General features: G+C 47.2%; 1 protein-coding gene across 4 annotated transcripts in view; it reads right to left on the reverse strand.

The window, feature by feature from the left end:
* LOC116945903 (copine-3-like) overlaps positions 1 to 9,125 on the reverse strand; it is a 44,367-nt gene extending 35,242 nt beyond the window's left edge. The window contains exons 1-2 of one of the 4 annotated variants that reach the window (XM_032960570.2): positions 8,988 to 9,125; positions 8,422 to 8,507 (exon numbers count right to left, since the gene is read on the reverse strand). The gene's annotated coding sequence lies outside the window, so the exon portion shown is untranslated. The other 3 variants (XM_032960571.2, XM_076069667.1, XM_032960572.2) reach the window with 3 other exon arrangements.
* Positions 9,126 to 17,130: the final 8,005 nt, after the last annotated feature.

Here is a 17,130-nt window from a genome sequence, read left to right on the forward strand (position 1 = left end):
CTGGTGAGCGAATATTGATCAATGTTATTCCTTAGCCCAGAGGGCCAAGAAACTACACGTGATTTCGTATCATGTTGATTCACATTTATATATGGATATCCACACAAAACCGCATACAGGAATACCACGTGCTTACGCTATGCATAGTTGTAGCTTTTGCAAAATTCATTGAATTTAAATGTGTTCCAAAATAAGCCTCTATGTGGCACGTTGTTCCTGACAAATGACTAACGGCAAGACTGATAAAGATACTGTTTATAATGTCACAAAACTGTGCTCCATTGCCTTAATGCTGAACATGTGCCTGTACGATCATTAGCATTACAAACGTAGAGAATTGAGCAACGTTGACTGGTGTGTGTAAGTAACGCACAAACACAGTAGCTTTCTGCTGAAAAGCCACGTATGGCAGAAACACACTCAATACATTTACTCTCTGGAGTGATATCAATCCACCTTTAAACCTTTATGTGCACTATTTGTATATACAAATATATAGTCCTGTATTTAACTATAGATAACGGACCAATGTGGCATATTCTACCCTGTGTAAGCAATACCCTACAGAATGTTGCGTGCGCTACACAGAGTCCTGTGCTTTTGGCGTGTACATGACATGCACAACCCTTTTTTGCAATCCACTGCTGGATGGTGGGAGTTATTTGACCATACTTCACCACGTTGGTCAAGTGTGGCTTGGTGAAGGTGGTATGAGGGGGGGGGGCACCAAGAGGACGCATAGAAGCACAGTACAATGATTATTTTGTGCAATGTCCTTTGCTGCCTGACCCACAACATGGCCCTTACATGACACATGCCACAGAGTGGTTATACAGGGTGCTTAAACAAATTGTTTTAGCACTTATATGGGACTCTCGTTTTCAATGGCAAAATAACGGATGATACACTGTAGCACGATGCCAAATGTCATGTTAATAGCTTCAAAAAGCCAAAGAGTCTCAACTTTTATTTCGCCATCATTGTCAACGCACGCCTGGAATCGTCTCCAAGGTGGTCTCCGCGAGCCCAGGAGGCACAACATTTCTCGTGGTATTGTTGAAAATAAAGTGTTAACATTTTTTTAAGCACCCTGTATTGTAAACGAATACCGGACCAAAAAAACCACCACGCATTTGCAACTTCGTCCGTCCCTTGAAATGTCTCCATCGCACCAGGCACACAGCACCGTGGACAAGCACCCAGCTTGTCCACGGATATTGTCACAAAAAGGCGATCCGCTTGGCAATAGCCACGGGTTTGTTTTCGTTTGTTTTTGTTGTTGAACCCAAGCCTTGCACACGAATTTGCGGTGCCCGTTAATTGCGGTGCACGGGAAGCAAAGGGACCCACAAATTGCGTGCGAGAGAATGGGAAGGTGCCGCTAACAAAAAACACAAAGCTAACGCGCACACACACACACAAATAAAAACTAGCCAGAGCCAAATTTTGATTTAAAGCAGACTTAAAACACGGTAGGACCAACACCTCGGCCGTGGCAGATCACTGTTATAATTCAGTAGGCTCACATGACATTGACTTCTCCCAGACAGAGGTTCTCTGCAAGCCATCTGGCTACCATGAGAGATTCGTTCATGAGGCTATCCACATATACAAACACAGAGACAATTTGAACCGAGAAGATGGATTCTGGGTTAGCAATCATTGGAAGGGTTTGATAAACCATTTCGGGTCTTAATTGATTGTTCACGCTTACGGTGGCTTTCAGACCGCTTCCATTATTTTCGTCTCCCCCCTCCTCTTTTCCGAACATAGATGGACTCGTCCATCTGAACAAACTGTCAAATCGCTGTCCGTGGTGCTAACGTTAAAAAAAAACCGCCACTTTTTTCAAATTTTCTTGCTGTGGTTTTCACACCTGATGATGATTGCTTGTGTTGCAGTCGAAACGTCGGATAATTTTATTGTTTTATATTTTTATTATTTTATTGTTTCCCTTCTACGTGACTTTACCGAAAGAACCAAGAATATAGCCAGAGCCACTTTACTCGCTTGTACCGCAAGTCACGTCTAATTAACATCCTAAATCATCTCGTTCAGACGTGATTGAAACACGCCAACTTGCACAAGGGCACGCAGATCGGGATGTCTGGTTGCGCGAGTGTGTGTATACACACAACAAAAGATCCCCCCGTGTAGCCTGACAGACTGTAGGGGGCAAGTGCTGTTAGCGAGTAGCAGCACCACCTATGAAGGCTACCGGCACTGTGGCACACGAGGGGGTGGGAGGGCCAACACCACGCCCGGCGGCCTTTGTCTCCCTAGTGACGATGTTTACACATCGCACACCAGGTACTCATTTGAGGCTGAGTCGACCTAGAGGAGGCCCGGTTCAGATAATCGTCATTGGTTGTTGGCCGTGAGCGGGAATCGAATTCGGGTCGCCGGGTTCGTAGCGCAGCGTAGCGCTAACCATTGCACCACCGCTCCCCACTAAAACATAAACACAACACATACACACAACTCTGACACTGCGAATGACAACGTATATAGTACGGGGTACATACAGTAAACTAGTCGATGCAGGATGTTGTACGAACTAGACATGCAGTATATGGGGGAAGGTGAGGCATAGATGTCAACCCCTCGTCAGTACTTTATTACAGACCAATTGACACCTTATTGGTCACCTTATAGATCTCAACGTTGATCCTGCAATGTCTCATCGCAAGGGAGAAACACAAACAGATAGACACACACACACTTTGTGTTGCCCGTAATTGAAGCGGTACCGTGTGGGTTGACACGTTATGTGTTGAGGGGTGAGCCACACATGAGCCTATAGACACACGAACAACAACATGACACACACACACTGGACACACAACAACATGACACACACACACTGGAGACACAACAACAACATGACACACACACACTGGACACACAACAACATGACACACACACACTGGAGACACAACAACAACAACATGACACACACACTGAAGACACAACATGACACACAACGACATGACACACACAGACTGAAGACACAACAACATGACACCCACACTGGAGACACAAAAACATGACACACACACAGGAGACACACCAACATGACACACACACACTGAAGACACAACAACAACATGACACACACACAGAAGACACAACAACAACATGACACACACACACTTGAGACAACAACAACATGACACACACACACTTGAGACACAACAACAACATGACACACACACACTGGAGACACAACAACAACATGACACACACACACTGGAAACACAACAACATGACACACACACACAGAAGACACAACAACATGACACACACACACTTGAGACACAACAACAACATGACCCACACACTGGAGACACAACAACAACATGACACACACACACTGCAGACAACAACATGACACACACACACACTGAAGACACAACAACAACAACATGACACACACACAATGCAGACACAACAACAACATGACACACACACTAGAGACACACCAACAACATGACACACACACACACACACTCTGGAAACACAACATGACACACACACACTGCAGACACAACAACAACATGACATGCACACTACACGTGGCAAGTGATAAGGGGTATTTTTTTGTGCGTGTCGGCGTGCTAACTTGGTTTCGTGGGGTAAACAAATACAACTTCTTGGTTCTTTCGGTAAAGTCACGTAGAATGGAAATAAAATAATGAAAATAAAACATAATAAAATAAAATTCTCACGACGTTTCGGCCACAACACAAGTAGCCTTCTTCAGGTGAAGGAACAGAACTGTCGGGACGACAGCGCTTCAATGAACACTGCTAAGCTTGGCAGCGTCTTTTAAGCTGGGTGGGAGGAGCAGAGCGCCTTGACGAAGGAGTTTACATATCAACAGAAGAATTTAGCATTGAAGTAGCTGTGTTAATGTGTTGGATTAGCAGGGTGTTAAAGTCAGAAATTAGCATGTAACTGGGAAATTAGCATGATGTTCGTGTGAGGGATTAGCATGTCACGGAAGTATCTATGTTAAAGTCAGAGTTTACATATCAACAGAGGCATTTAGTATATTGACGCTAAAGAACTGCAACTACCCAAATATCATACAATAAGCCGATGTGAAAGAACTAAGTATAAACTACATCAACATAATAAATGTACTCAATATATTCTTTAATAAGTTGAGCTAGTAACATAAAGTAACTGGGTATACACTACACTATATAATGAATACCATATAGTAAACTGATCAAAAACTAAAATATAAACTACATCAATGTTATCAATAAACTCAATATACTCTCCAATCAGCTGAGCAATTTCATGTCGAAAAAAGTGGCGGTTTTTTTTTTTCTTTTTAACGTTAGCACCACGGAAAGCGACGAGCTTTGTTCAGACGGACGAGTCCATCTATGTTCGGAACGGAGGAGGGGGGAGAGAGAGAAACAGCCACGATGCGCTGCTCTGTCCTGTGTTGCGTTACAACTATGCTATAAACTAGACTACTATACATTACAATGTTATACCTTCCAATCTAAACTACATTGTATAATATCGTATACACAGCCCAATGTAAGCTATAACATTATGCATCATATTGATATGTCTCCAACTAAACTTCTTTCTACATTACACGACTATACACCGTAATATACACTGCCATAGACAAAGCCCACCCTTGAATTATACAATGCGTTACTATACACTACCCTATACTTTAGACTATAAAATATTAGACTTGTAATATTACACTATGTATTATTCTACCAACCCTACTGTATACCACACTGCTGTATATTCACTATACAATTACGGTACTGTATATTGCCTTATGAATTATGTTAAACATTACACTGTTATACTATTTATTATACAAACATGCTATAAACCATACCATTGACCATCGTGTGAAAGGTATTAAGAGGCAGTGCCAGCGAATGGACTGTGGTCTGAAAGTCACCGTAAAATACAATCAAGAACAGAAATGTTATAATTCAGTAGGCTCACATGACATTGACTTTTCCAAGACAGAGGTTATTTGTAAGCCATCTGGCTACCATGAGAGATTCGTTCATGAGGCTATCCACATATACAAGCACAGAGACAATTTCAACCGAGAAGATGGATTCTGGCTTAGCAATCATTGGAAGGATTTGATAAACCATTTCAGGTCTTAATTGATTGTTCACGCTTATGGTGGCTTTCAGACAGCATACATTAATTTTTTCGTCTCCCCCCTCCTCTTTTCAGAACATAGATGACTAGTCCTTCTAAATAAGCTGCCAAATCGCTGCGCGTGGCGCTGACGTTTTTTTTATAAATAAATACACCGTTTAAAAAAAAATAATGCAAATCGACACTTCTTTCAAATGTTTCTTGCCGTTGGTTTTTTTTCACACCTGATGACGACCGTTTGTGTTATGGTCGAAACGTTGTGAGAATTTTTATTGTTTTATATGTATTTTATTATTTTATTGTTTCCCTTCAACCTGACTTTACCGAAAGAGCTAAGAATATGAATAAGAACCGAAATGGTTTATAACGTCTTTCCAATGGTTACTAAGCCAGAATCCTCTTCTCAGTTGAAATTGTCTCCGTATTTGTATGTCCTAATTAAAAGGAGACCTGATGGTTCAATGATCCACTCTGTCTACAGGAAAGCTACTCATACGGATGCTACTTAAAACCAGATTCCCACCACCATCCATCCCAGAAAAATTCCCTCATCAAGACTCTATACCATAGAGCCCAATGCATTTCCGACCAGGAACGCATTGCCAGTGAACTCAAGCACGTACACCAAGCTCTCAAGGCTAATGGTTACTCCGACTACACAATCCACAAAGCCATCACTCCAACCATGAGGAGCCATTCAAAACCATCACCTTACTCTACATTGCGGGGGTCACAAAAAAGATCTCCAAAATCCTGAATAAACACAAGATCCAGGTCCGATTCAACACAGTACATAAAATCCGTGATCTGGTTCCGTCTGTAAAATATGTGGTTCCAGACATACAGTACCAGGGCGTCTACAAACTAAGTTGCCTCTGTAGTAGCAGCTACATTGGAGAACCAAACGACATATCTCGGACCGCATCCGTGAACATAAAGCAGACTTGAAACACGGTAGGACGAACACCTCAGCCGTGGCAGATCACTGTTATAATTCAGTGGGCTCACATGACATTGACTTCTCCAAGACGGAGGTTCTCTGCAAGCCATCCGGCTACCATGAGAGATTCGTTCATAAGGCCATCCACATATACAAACACAGAGACAATTTCAACCGAGAAGATGGATTCCGGCTTAGTAACCATTGGAAAGACGTTATAAACCATTTCGGTTCTTGATTGATTGTAGTTTACGGTGACTTTCAGACCGCAGTCCATTCGCTGGCACTGCCTCTTAGTACCTTTCACACGACGGTCAATAGTATAGCTTATAGCATTTTGTATAATAATAATAATAAACAGTATAAGAGTGTAATGTTTAACATAATTCATAAGGCAATATACAGTACCGTAATTGTAAAGTGAATATACATCAGTGTGGTATACAGTAGGGTTAATAGAATAATACATAGTGTAATATTACAAGTACAGAGCAGCGCACCGTGGCCGTTTCCTCCCCCCCCCCCTCCTCCGTTCCGAACGTAGATGGACTCGTCCGTCTGAACAAAGCTCGTCGCTCTCCGTGGTGTTAATCCCTCATACTAACATCATGCTAACCCCCCAGTTACATGCTAATTTACTGTTGATATGTAAACTCCTCTCCTCCCTCCTCCGTTCCGTACATAGATGGACTCGTCCATCTGAACAAAGCTCGTCGCTCTCCGTGGTGCTAATCCCTCACACCAACATCATGCTAATCCCCCAGTTACATGCTAATTTATATGTTAACTCCTTTGTCAAGGCGCTGTTCCTCCCACACAGCTTAAAAGACGCTGTCCATGCTTATAAGTGTTCACTCAAGCGCTGTCTTCCAGACAGTCCTGTTTCTTCACCTGAGGAAGGCTACTTGTGTTGTGGCCGAAACGTCGTGAGAATTTCATTCTGTTATTATTTTTATTATTCTATCTCCATTCTATGTGACTTTACCGAAAGAACCCAGAAGATACATTTATTATATTGATATAGTTTATACTTAGTTCTTTCACATCAGCTTATTGTATGATATTTGGGTAGTCGCAGTTCTTTAGCGTCAATATACTAAATGCCTCTGTTGATATGTAAACTCTGACTTTAACACAGCTACTTCCGTGACCAGTTACATTCTAATCCCTCACACTAACATCATGCTAATCTCCCAGTTACATGCTAATTTCTGACTTTAACACCCTGCTAATCCAACACATTAACATGGCTACTTCAATGCTAAATTCTTCTGTTGATATGTAAACTCCTTTGTCAAGGCGCTCTGCTCCTCCCACCCAGCTTAAAAGACGCTGCCAAGCTTAGCAGTGTTCATTGGAACGCTGTCTTCCCGACAGTTTTGTTCCTTCACCTGAAGAAGGCTACTTGTGTTGTGGCCGAAACGTCGTGAGAATCTTATTTTATTATGTTTTATTTTTATTATTTTATTTCCATTCTACGTGACCAAGAAGATGAATCCCTGCAGTCACGAAAACTTTCAATCGAAAAATTAAACAAATACAATATAATCTTCATCATAGTAACATCGCTGTCAACCCAACATTGTGTGTTGTGTCTATTTGTTTGTGTTTCTCCCTTGTGATGCAACTTTGTAGGATGAACGTTGAGATTTATATAAGAAGGGCACGGGGGGGGGGTTGACCAATAAGGTCTTAATTGCTCTGTAATAAAGTAGCGTACTGATAAGGGGTTTGCCAGCTATGTAGTATACACAACGTACTTTCATACGTAAAGAGTACAGATGCGCAAACGCCGATAAATACAAGTAACACATTAAGACGTGAAGACAGCGCATGGCAGTGTCTACAGACGAATACAACCAGGCATATTATGTTCGGTAGCATTTAAACAAACACACAAGCTCACTGGACATGAAGACGACGACCACCACCACGAACTAACACACGTGTGCCCGACATGTATGTTATAACAACAACAACACATGACGAAGAGGACACACGGACGGCGAGAAGCGACTGTAGTTGCGTGGACAAAGATGAGACAAAGATGAGTTGCGGACACACTCGGCAACGTAAGCAAAAGATTCACTAATACACACTAACCATTCTGATGAGCGAGTTGACAGCGCACCGGGTATACACAGAGAGAGAGACATGCAACCCAGGCAGGAGCCCACTATGAAGACAAAGTACACTCGTCAACAAAACAGTTAAGACGTACCAACCACCGACAAGATCTCACAGCGAGAGACACACACATATATAACACATGTTAGAACACACACGTGTTGTGGTGGTGGAGCCTGATTAAAGACACTTACCCCTGTTTAAACGTCCGTGTGGGATCCCGTCCGTCTGCCTCCCTCCTTCCTTGAAGACTCGCCTCGTCCTGCTGGGGGGGATGGATCTGGCAAAGAGGGGAGGGAGACTGCTCGCTGCTGCTGCTGTGTGAGCACAATGTTGTCTAGGGGAAGGCAGAGAGAGAGATGTGTGTATATACGTACAACGTGTGTGTATACGTACGTGTGTGCGTACAACGTGTGTGTATACGTACAACGTGTGTGTGTATACGTACGTGTCTGTGTGTACAACGTGTGTATACGTACAACGTGTGTATACGTACAACGTGTGTATACGTACAACGTGTGTATACGTACAACGTGTGTATGTACGTACGTGTGTGTGTACGTACGTGTGTGTGTACGTACGTGTGTGTGTACGTACGTGTGTGTGTACGTACGTGTGTGTGTACGTACGTGTGTGTGTACGTACGTGTGTGTGTACGTACGTGTGTGTGTGTACAACGCGTGTGTGCACGTACGTATCTGTGTGTACAACGTGTATGTACGCACAACGTGTGTGTGTATACGTGTGTGTGTGTACGTACAACGTGTGTGTGTATATGAAGGGCGGGTTCACACAGCGATGTATTTCAGACTGTCCCCCCCTTCCTTCCTGTGCACGGCATTAGCGGAGCACGCGAAGCTGCTGTAAAGAAGAATGTGTCGGAGATGTGTGGTGTGTGTGGGCACATACCTATGACTGTATGTATGTGATGTGTGTGTGGGCTCATGCCTATGTCTGTATGTATGTGATGTGTGTGTGGTGTGTGTGGGCACATACCTATGTCTGTATGTATGTGATGTGTGTGTGGTGTGTGTGTGGGCACATACCTATGTCTGTATGTATGTGATGTGTGTGTGGTGTGTATGTTCATGCCTATGTCTGTATGTATGTGATGTGTGTGTGGTGTGTGTGTTCATGCCTATGTCTGTATGCATGTGATGTGTGTGTGGTGTGTGTGGGCTCATGCCTATGTCTGTATGTATGTGATGTGTGTGTGTGGTGTGTGTGGGCACATGTCTGTCTGTATGTATGTGATGTGTGTGTGTCCGGCAAAACAACCCCCTACCTCCTCGCGGTGCCGGACGGGCAACTCTGTCGTGGACAGCGCTGTGGGGGGAGATCCAATTTTGATTGGCTCCTCCCCTCATGGCATATGTGTCCACCACAGGGGCTAAACGGGGGCTCTGGACGGGTGCGAGGGGCTGGTAACCCCTCCACCTTCAATTAATTACCACGAAACTACGAATGAAATATGTAACAACTAAGCTTGTGCCGGAGGCCCCGGGGGGCCAGGCGTCTATGACGTCTCCTGGCCAAACCCCAATTGGCGGAGCCAGGAGATTGAATACCTACCCTCGGGGCTACTCCAGAAACAACGAAAAGCCACTACGGTTGGCCACGTGGAATGTTCGAACGCTCACTGCAGAGGAGAGGCTGCCACTCCTCTGTCGGGAGCTGGACCGGTACCGCCTGGATCTATGCGGCATTCAGGAGGTCCGGTGGACCGGCTCTGGCTCCTGCCACCATGAGGGGTGGACAGTCCTCTACTCGGGGCAGCAGACTGCCAAACAACAGGGTGTGGGTCTTCTTTTGAACAAAAGAATGAAGGGGGCGTGGGAGCGTGGCGGTGAGGTGTGGGAAGCTGTAAGCCCCAGGCTACTTTGGGCTCGCCTTCCCATCAACCGGAGGCGAGGAATGGTGGTCGTGGTTACTTATGCCCCCACCGAAGATGAACATCCGTGGAGGGATGCAGGCAAAGCCGATGAGTCAGATGCCTTCTATGACCTCCTGTCACAGGTGCTGGCTAAAGTGGCCCCTCGGGATAGAGTCATCATGTTGGGTGACTTCAATGCCCGAGTTGGTCATGATACTGGCACCTGGTCTGGAGTGATTGGAGGGCATGGGCCAGATCAGCTCAATAACAATGGTAGGAGGCTGCTAGATTTTTGTGCAGCCCATGGGCTTGTAATTACCAACACGCTGTTCCGGCATCGGCGCATCCACACAACATCATGGATGCATGCCGGGTCCAAGCAAGAACATCTGCTGGACTACATAGTGACGGACCAGCGAATGCGAGCCCATGTCCTTGACACCAGGACCTACCGTGGAGCTGATCTGCCCTCTGACCATCGACTAGTCATCTGTAAGATGCGCCTGCCATTCTTCCACTCCGGTGGTGGGTGTACACCCAGGACCCCATTCCAACCTAAAGTGGCCTGGTCTCAGTTATCTGATGAAAGTTGCAAGCGAGAATTTCATCATCGCTTGCGGCTGGGATTGGCATCGTCCCCGACTCCTCCTGATGTCGAGGGTAAATGGGCGAGGTTTAGGACTGTGACTCATGCAGCTGCAATGGCTGCTTTGGGTACGCGGTCCAGACCTCCCCAGACACCCTGGATGACAGAGGAGTTGTTCACGATGGTTGAGAAAAAGCGACAGGCCCACTGTCATCGGCTACAGAATCCCACGTCAGAGAATGAGGAGGCTTACCGCAGCCTTCGCTCGGAGGTTCGGAGAGCCGTGAGGCGCTGCAAGGATGGGTGGTGGTCGCGGGTTGCTGAGGAGATGGAGTCTGCCTCAGTGACCCGTGATCACAAATCTCTATTTAACTCCATCAAAAAAGTAACCTGCAGCGCCACACCTATTACCATCATTAGGGGAAAAAACGGTGATCCAATTTCTGACCCCCAGGAACAGGTTCGCAGATTTGCTGAGCATTTCTGTGAGGTCCTGGGGGAGGGAAAATCCCTCAGCCAGGAAAACATCGCGGCACAAAGTGAGGATGACCCTGCTGAGGCTGCGGTGCCTCAAATATTGGATGAAGTCACCCCCTGTGAGTGGCTGGCTGAGGTGCCATCTGCTGAGGAAGTATTGAAGGCGATCCGGAGTCTGAGACCAGGAAAGGCAGCGGGCAGAGATGATCTCCCAAGCGAAATGCTGAGGGAGGGTGGCGTTTGTGCACAGACTGCCCTATATGACATCATAACAACAGTCTGGACCACTGGACGGGTTCCGCAGGATTGGAAGGATGCCCTGGTGGTCCCCCTTTTTAAGAAGGGGGACCGCACAGACTGTAACAACTACAGGGGCATCTCACTCCTCAGTGTGCCGGGAAAGGTCCTGGCAAGGATTATTCAGCATCGCCTTGCCAGGCACGCTGAGGAGAGGCTTGCGGAGCCCCAATGCGGTTTCAGGAAAGGGCGGTCCTGCACAGATGCCATATTTTCTGTCCGTCTGCTACAGCAGAGGTGTAGGGAATTCCAACAAGACCTACATCTCTGCTTTATTGACCTGGTCAAGGCCTATGATACCATCAGTAGGCCTGGGCTCTGGGTCGTTCTTCGTGCTTTTGGAGTACCTGACCCTCTGCTCACGATCATTAAGGACCTTCATGATGGTGAGCGGGCCCGGGTAAAACTACGTGGCCGGGAGTCAGAGCCATTCCCTGTACACCTTGGGGTGCGACAGGGATGTCCTTTGGCTCCCACATTATTTAACATCTATTTTGACCACGTAGTTCGTGAAGCCTTCAATAGCTGTACCGGGGGAATCTCCATATGGTACAGATATAATGGGAGGCTAATCGATGCCCGGGTGCGGTCAAGGGATGGCTCCCTATTGCTCAACCACGTTATGTATGCTGATGACTTGGTAATAGCTGCTCAGTCAGAGGAGGAGTTGGAGACGCTGCTGCTGAGACTGGAGCATGCCACTAAGAGGTGGGGCCTTACCATCAGCCCCACCAAAACTAAGCACCTGCCTGGGTATTTTGTACCATCGGACACTCCACCACCACAACTCCCAATCGGTGATGGGGCAGTTGTGGAGAGAGTGGAGAGTTTCCCATACCTGGGCAGTGTGCTTATGACTGGCTCCAGTTTAACAGCAGAGGTCTCACTCCGAATCAGTCGAGCGGCAATATCTTTTCATCGGTTGCGTAACGCTGTGTGGAAGCTACCTGGTCTGTCGCTCCGCACTAAGCTTCAGGTCTTCTCGGCCACGGTCATTCCCTCCCTTCTCTATGCTTGCGAAACGTGGACCCCCCGAATGGAACATCTTCGCCGGTTAGAAACATTTAGGCTGGCCTGCCTACGATCCATCCTGGGTTTAACCAGACTGGATTGTGTGAGGAGCTCACAAATCCTTGAAAGATCTGGGCAGGGTCCCATCGGTGAGCTCCTCCGGCAGGCAAGGCTGCGATGGCTGGGTCATGTAGCCCGCATGCCCAGCCACCGCATGCCGAAACAGCTTTTGTTTGGCCGGATTGAGGGGGCTAAGCGGGCGCGGCACGGGCTAGAGAAGAGATGGAGTGATGTGGTACAGGAGGACGTGGAGCTGAGTGGACTTGCCGATGACTGGTACCAGCGGTGTCAAGATCGGCCTCTGTGGAGGAGGCTCGTGAAGGATGCTACTGGGCAGTTGGAGGCAGTCGCCCTCCAACAACAACGGAGGGCGGAGGAGCGACGCTCACAACAGCGAGCGGAGCGCCGGGTGGCTAAAGCACAGCAGGTTGGCACAGTAGGGGGCACAGGTGGTGCATCAGCCAGTCATCTCAGTCAGTCGACCCGTGGCACCTGGGTCTGCCCCGTGACCTCCTGCCAGCGGGCGTTCGACACTTCACGTGGCCTCAGGGTGCACATAGCCTGGCACAAGCGTCGTGGTGACGTCACCGCCACTTAGTGGCGAATGGCGGTTGTTGTTGTTGATGTGTGTGTGGTGTGTGTGGGCACATGCCTATGTCTGTATGTATGTGATGTGTGTGTGTGGTGTGTGTCGGCACATGCCTGTCTGTATGTATGTGATGTGTGGTGTGTGTGGGCTCATGCCTATGTCTGTATGTATGTGATGTGTGTGTGGTGTGTGTGGGCTCATGCCTATGTATGTATGTGGTGTGTGTGTGGGGTGTTTGGGCACATGCCTATGTCTTTATGTGATGTGTGTGTGTGGTGTGTGTGGGCACATGCCTATGTCTGTATGTATGTGATGTGTGTGTGTGGTGTGTGTGGGCACATGCCTATGTCTGTATGTATGTGTGGTGTGTGTGGGCTCATGCCTATGTCTATATGTATGTGATGTGTGTGTGTGTGGTGTGTGTGGGCACATGCCTATGTCTGTATGTATGTGTGGTGTGTGTGTGGTGTGTGTGGGCACATGCCTATGTCTGTATGTAAGTGTGGTGTGTGTGGGCTCATGCCTATGTCTATATGTATGTGATGTGTGTGTGTGTGGTGTGTGTGGGCACATGCCTATGTCTGTATGTATGTGTGGTGTGTGTGGGCACATGCCTATGTCTGTATGTATGTGATGTGTGTGTGTGTGGTGTGTGTGGGCACATGCCTATGTCTGTATGTATGTGTGGTGTGTGTGTCCATGCCTATGTCTGTATGTATGTAATGAGCATGTGGGGTGTGTGTGTCCATGCCTATGTCTGTATGTATGTGATGTGTGGGCACATGCCTATGTCTCTATGTATGTGATGAGCGTGCGTGTGTGCGTGATGAGCGGTGGTGCAGCGGTGGGCGCGAGTTCCATTTTCGCTTCACGGCCACCAACACCGGTGAAGATTTGAACCGGTCCTGGGACTCCCCCAACCCACTAGGTCGACTCAGCCTCAAATGAGTACCTACCAGGTGCGGTGTGTGTAAACATCGCCACGAGGGAAACAAAGACGGCCGGGCGTGGTGTTGGCCACCCACCCCGTTGTGTGCCGTGCCGCTAACAGCACTTGCCCCCATAACAGTCTGTTAAGGCTGTACGGGGGATGTCTGTGTGTTGTGTGTACTCAAGCACGTGCCCGTAATTGGTGACGGGTGTGTGAGTGTGCAAACGCGTGTCTGTATGTGACATGTATGCTCGAGGATGTGTCTACATATGTACAGCGATGTTGCATGTGTGTATTTATCATGTGCGCCGGTGTCTGTGTTCGTGTGTCAGCAGCTGATGAATGTGGGTGGAGTGTGCGTATTATAATGGGTTGGCTATTTTTATGCTTTATTCAGAAAGTTTTGCTGAGTCTCCAAAACTATTTTTCTCGAGGGTCCTACCAAACATTTGCTGTACGGGAGATGTTGCTATGCGTACTATAAATGTGGTCATTTGATATTTTTTTCAGCAGTTTGATATGTGGAATATAAATTGTACGGTTTGTTTTGTTATTGTTCCTGTGTGTGGTGATGATGTGTATGGGCTTCTATTGTGTCTGTAGGCGACTGTCTAACAAGAGAATGTCTGTAGACAATGGTGTACGTTAAATGAGTACCTGGTGTGGCAAGTGCCTCTTATTGTTGTTTACAGCTGATATTTGTTTCCCCTTCAGTGTGTTGGCTAGTGTGTATGGCCACTACAACCTGTTTTGTACGTGACCTTTGTCTGCTCATGTTCATATGTTACGATGTGTGGCCGCTCTACATGGAATGTGTATCTAGGATTGTGCTTGTTTAAACATTTACTTTACAGTAATGTTGTGGTGGGTGTCTGTGCATTATTAAGTGCGTGACTGCAAATTTCAAACACTTGTAGGAATGAACGAGCACGGGACGCCTCGGTTAATCCGCTACCAATTTTTCCGTCCTCTCTCTCTCTCCCTGATGATCTTACTCCGTGACATGGCCTGGTCCCCCGAGACTCGCACACGAAACTCTCAGATGCACAATGAAATAACGCAACGCGCACCATAACCTTGAGCACTGAAATCCACATCAATCCCCCGACTAACCTGCTCTGGCGAAGATTCTACCATCAAAATAACTGCAGAGACTTCGCGCGAAAATGCAGAGGAGTTTTGCATATTTTCTTGCCAACAACGACCACCTTATATACCCATCAACCAAAATCTCAACAATGTAGCACGCGGCTTACTCAAGTTTCCCCGCACCTCCGATTGCCGCTGTACGGTGCGAAAGAAGTTCAACATACATACAAGTCCTCGATCCCACTTCTGGGATGGCGCAATCATCCTAGAATCTCTCATCCAGACCCGGAAGAAGGCTGGCAAAACAGTGGAAATAATGTGAACGTCAAGAATAAACACCTCATTCGAGACCAAAACCGTAGAGGAAACCACTGTGGACTGAGCTCCAATGAGTTGCAAAACGACACCAACTCTCTCCCGAAGCCCTCTTCGTGGCGAGCCAGACCTCGTCAATGTCATCTATCTCCTTAACATATTGCCAACAAAATAGTGCGACTGTTACAAATTAGCCACGTGTGATTTGTTCCCGTTGTGACGTATACGATGGTGTGTTCAGCTCGATCAGCATGATGTGTCACATGTATTCTACAGTGCCTGTACGTGTCTGCTTTCAGTGAACCTATGTTGTGGTATCTGGGTCTGTCCCATAACCTCCCGTGAGCGAGCCTTCGACACTTCACGTGGGCTCAAAGTGCACGTAGCCTGGCACACATGCACTGGTGGCGAACGGTGGCTGTGTGTTGTCTGCACTCACACGTGTCTGTGACGGTGTCTTTGTTTTTTTCAGTTTCATTTATTTGGTATAGCCGTGAGCCATTCGGATCTTGAATCGGGTGCAACCGCAACAAACAAAAAACAAGAAAACATCTTAAAGTGATTATGTGACTGTGCAAACAGAAAATCCAGGAAAAAAACAGCAAAATATTCCTGAAAAAGCACCGTACACCAACGCTGTGTGCAAAAATCCCAGTGGGATGCAAGTCAAACAACAACAAACACAAGATAACTTAGATTAAGGCCATCAGTCTAACTCCGTACTACAACAAACATGGTCAAGCCATAAATGCAATGTAACAGTGATCATTGTTGTTTGCCACAGAATGCCTGTGGTGTGCGTGTGACTGTGTACCTGCTTAGTGTCTGGATCTGATGGTATATCTGTGTCTCTGGTGTATGCGACTGCGTGGCTGTGATAGCTCGTTATTATACTGGTAGGAACGAAGTTGTAAACTGAGTGTACCAGCCTGCAATAGATTAATCCGTCCGTCCCCTTTCAATACTTTAACGAAGTGAAATCTCGTGCTGTTGGGCGTAAAATCAGCAATAGACAGCGCAGAGACTTGTCCTACCAGCCCACCCTGCAGGGACCTGTTACTGCACTATCTATAACATCACCGGTCTGCCTGTGATGGGGGGGGGGAGATACAGTAGCTAATGTGTTTCAGTCTCTGCACGAGGAACACATTCCTGCGGAAGGTGCTGGTAGGAACGTTGGGATTCTCGGTCAATGGCCAGGGTCACCGGCGGCGTGGTGGATTCCGCAAATATGCCCGACTGTGAGAGCGGGCACAAGCCGGCGTGAAGGGTGGGGACCTGAGATGGTGGAGAGAAGAAAAATCTGTTCCTAAAAAAAAGAGTACAATACCCACGAATTGGCGGCTTATAATGTAGAGATTGAGAGCAGTCACATACTCCAAACGCATGTTGTTGATTCTCCACGTGGAGGGGAAAATGTCGTGAAGATGGCCGGACGTGGTTGGTGGCCACCCAACCCCCTCGCGTGTGCCGTGGCTGGTGGCCACGCACCCCCCTCGCGTGTGCCGTGGCTGGTGGCCACCCACCCTCTCGTGTGTGCCGTGGCTGCTGGCCACCCACCCCTTCGTGTGTGTTGTGGTTGGTGGCCACCCACCCCCTCGCGTGTGCCGTGGTTGGTGGCCACCCACGCCTTCGTGTGTGCCGTGGATCGTGGCCACCCACCCCTTCGTGTGTG

The sequence above is a fragment of the Petromyzon marinus genome, chromosome 25 (assembly GCF_048934315.1).
Source record: "Petromyzon marinus isolate PM22_M1 ecotype Great Lakes invasive population chromosome 25, UKy_Petmar_22M1.pri1.0, whole genome shotgun sequence".
In the NCBI taxonomy this organism is placed as follows: domain Eukaryota; kingdom Metazoa; phylum Chordata; class Hyperoartia; order Petromyzontiformes; family Petromyzontidae; genus Petromyzon; species Petromyzon marinus.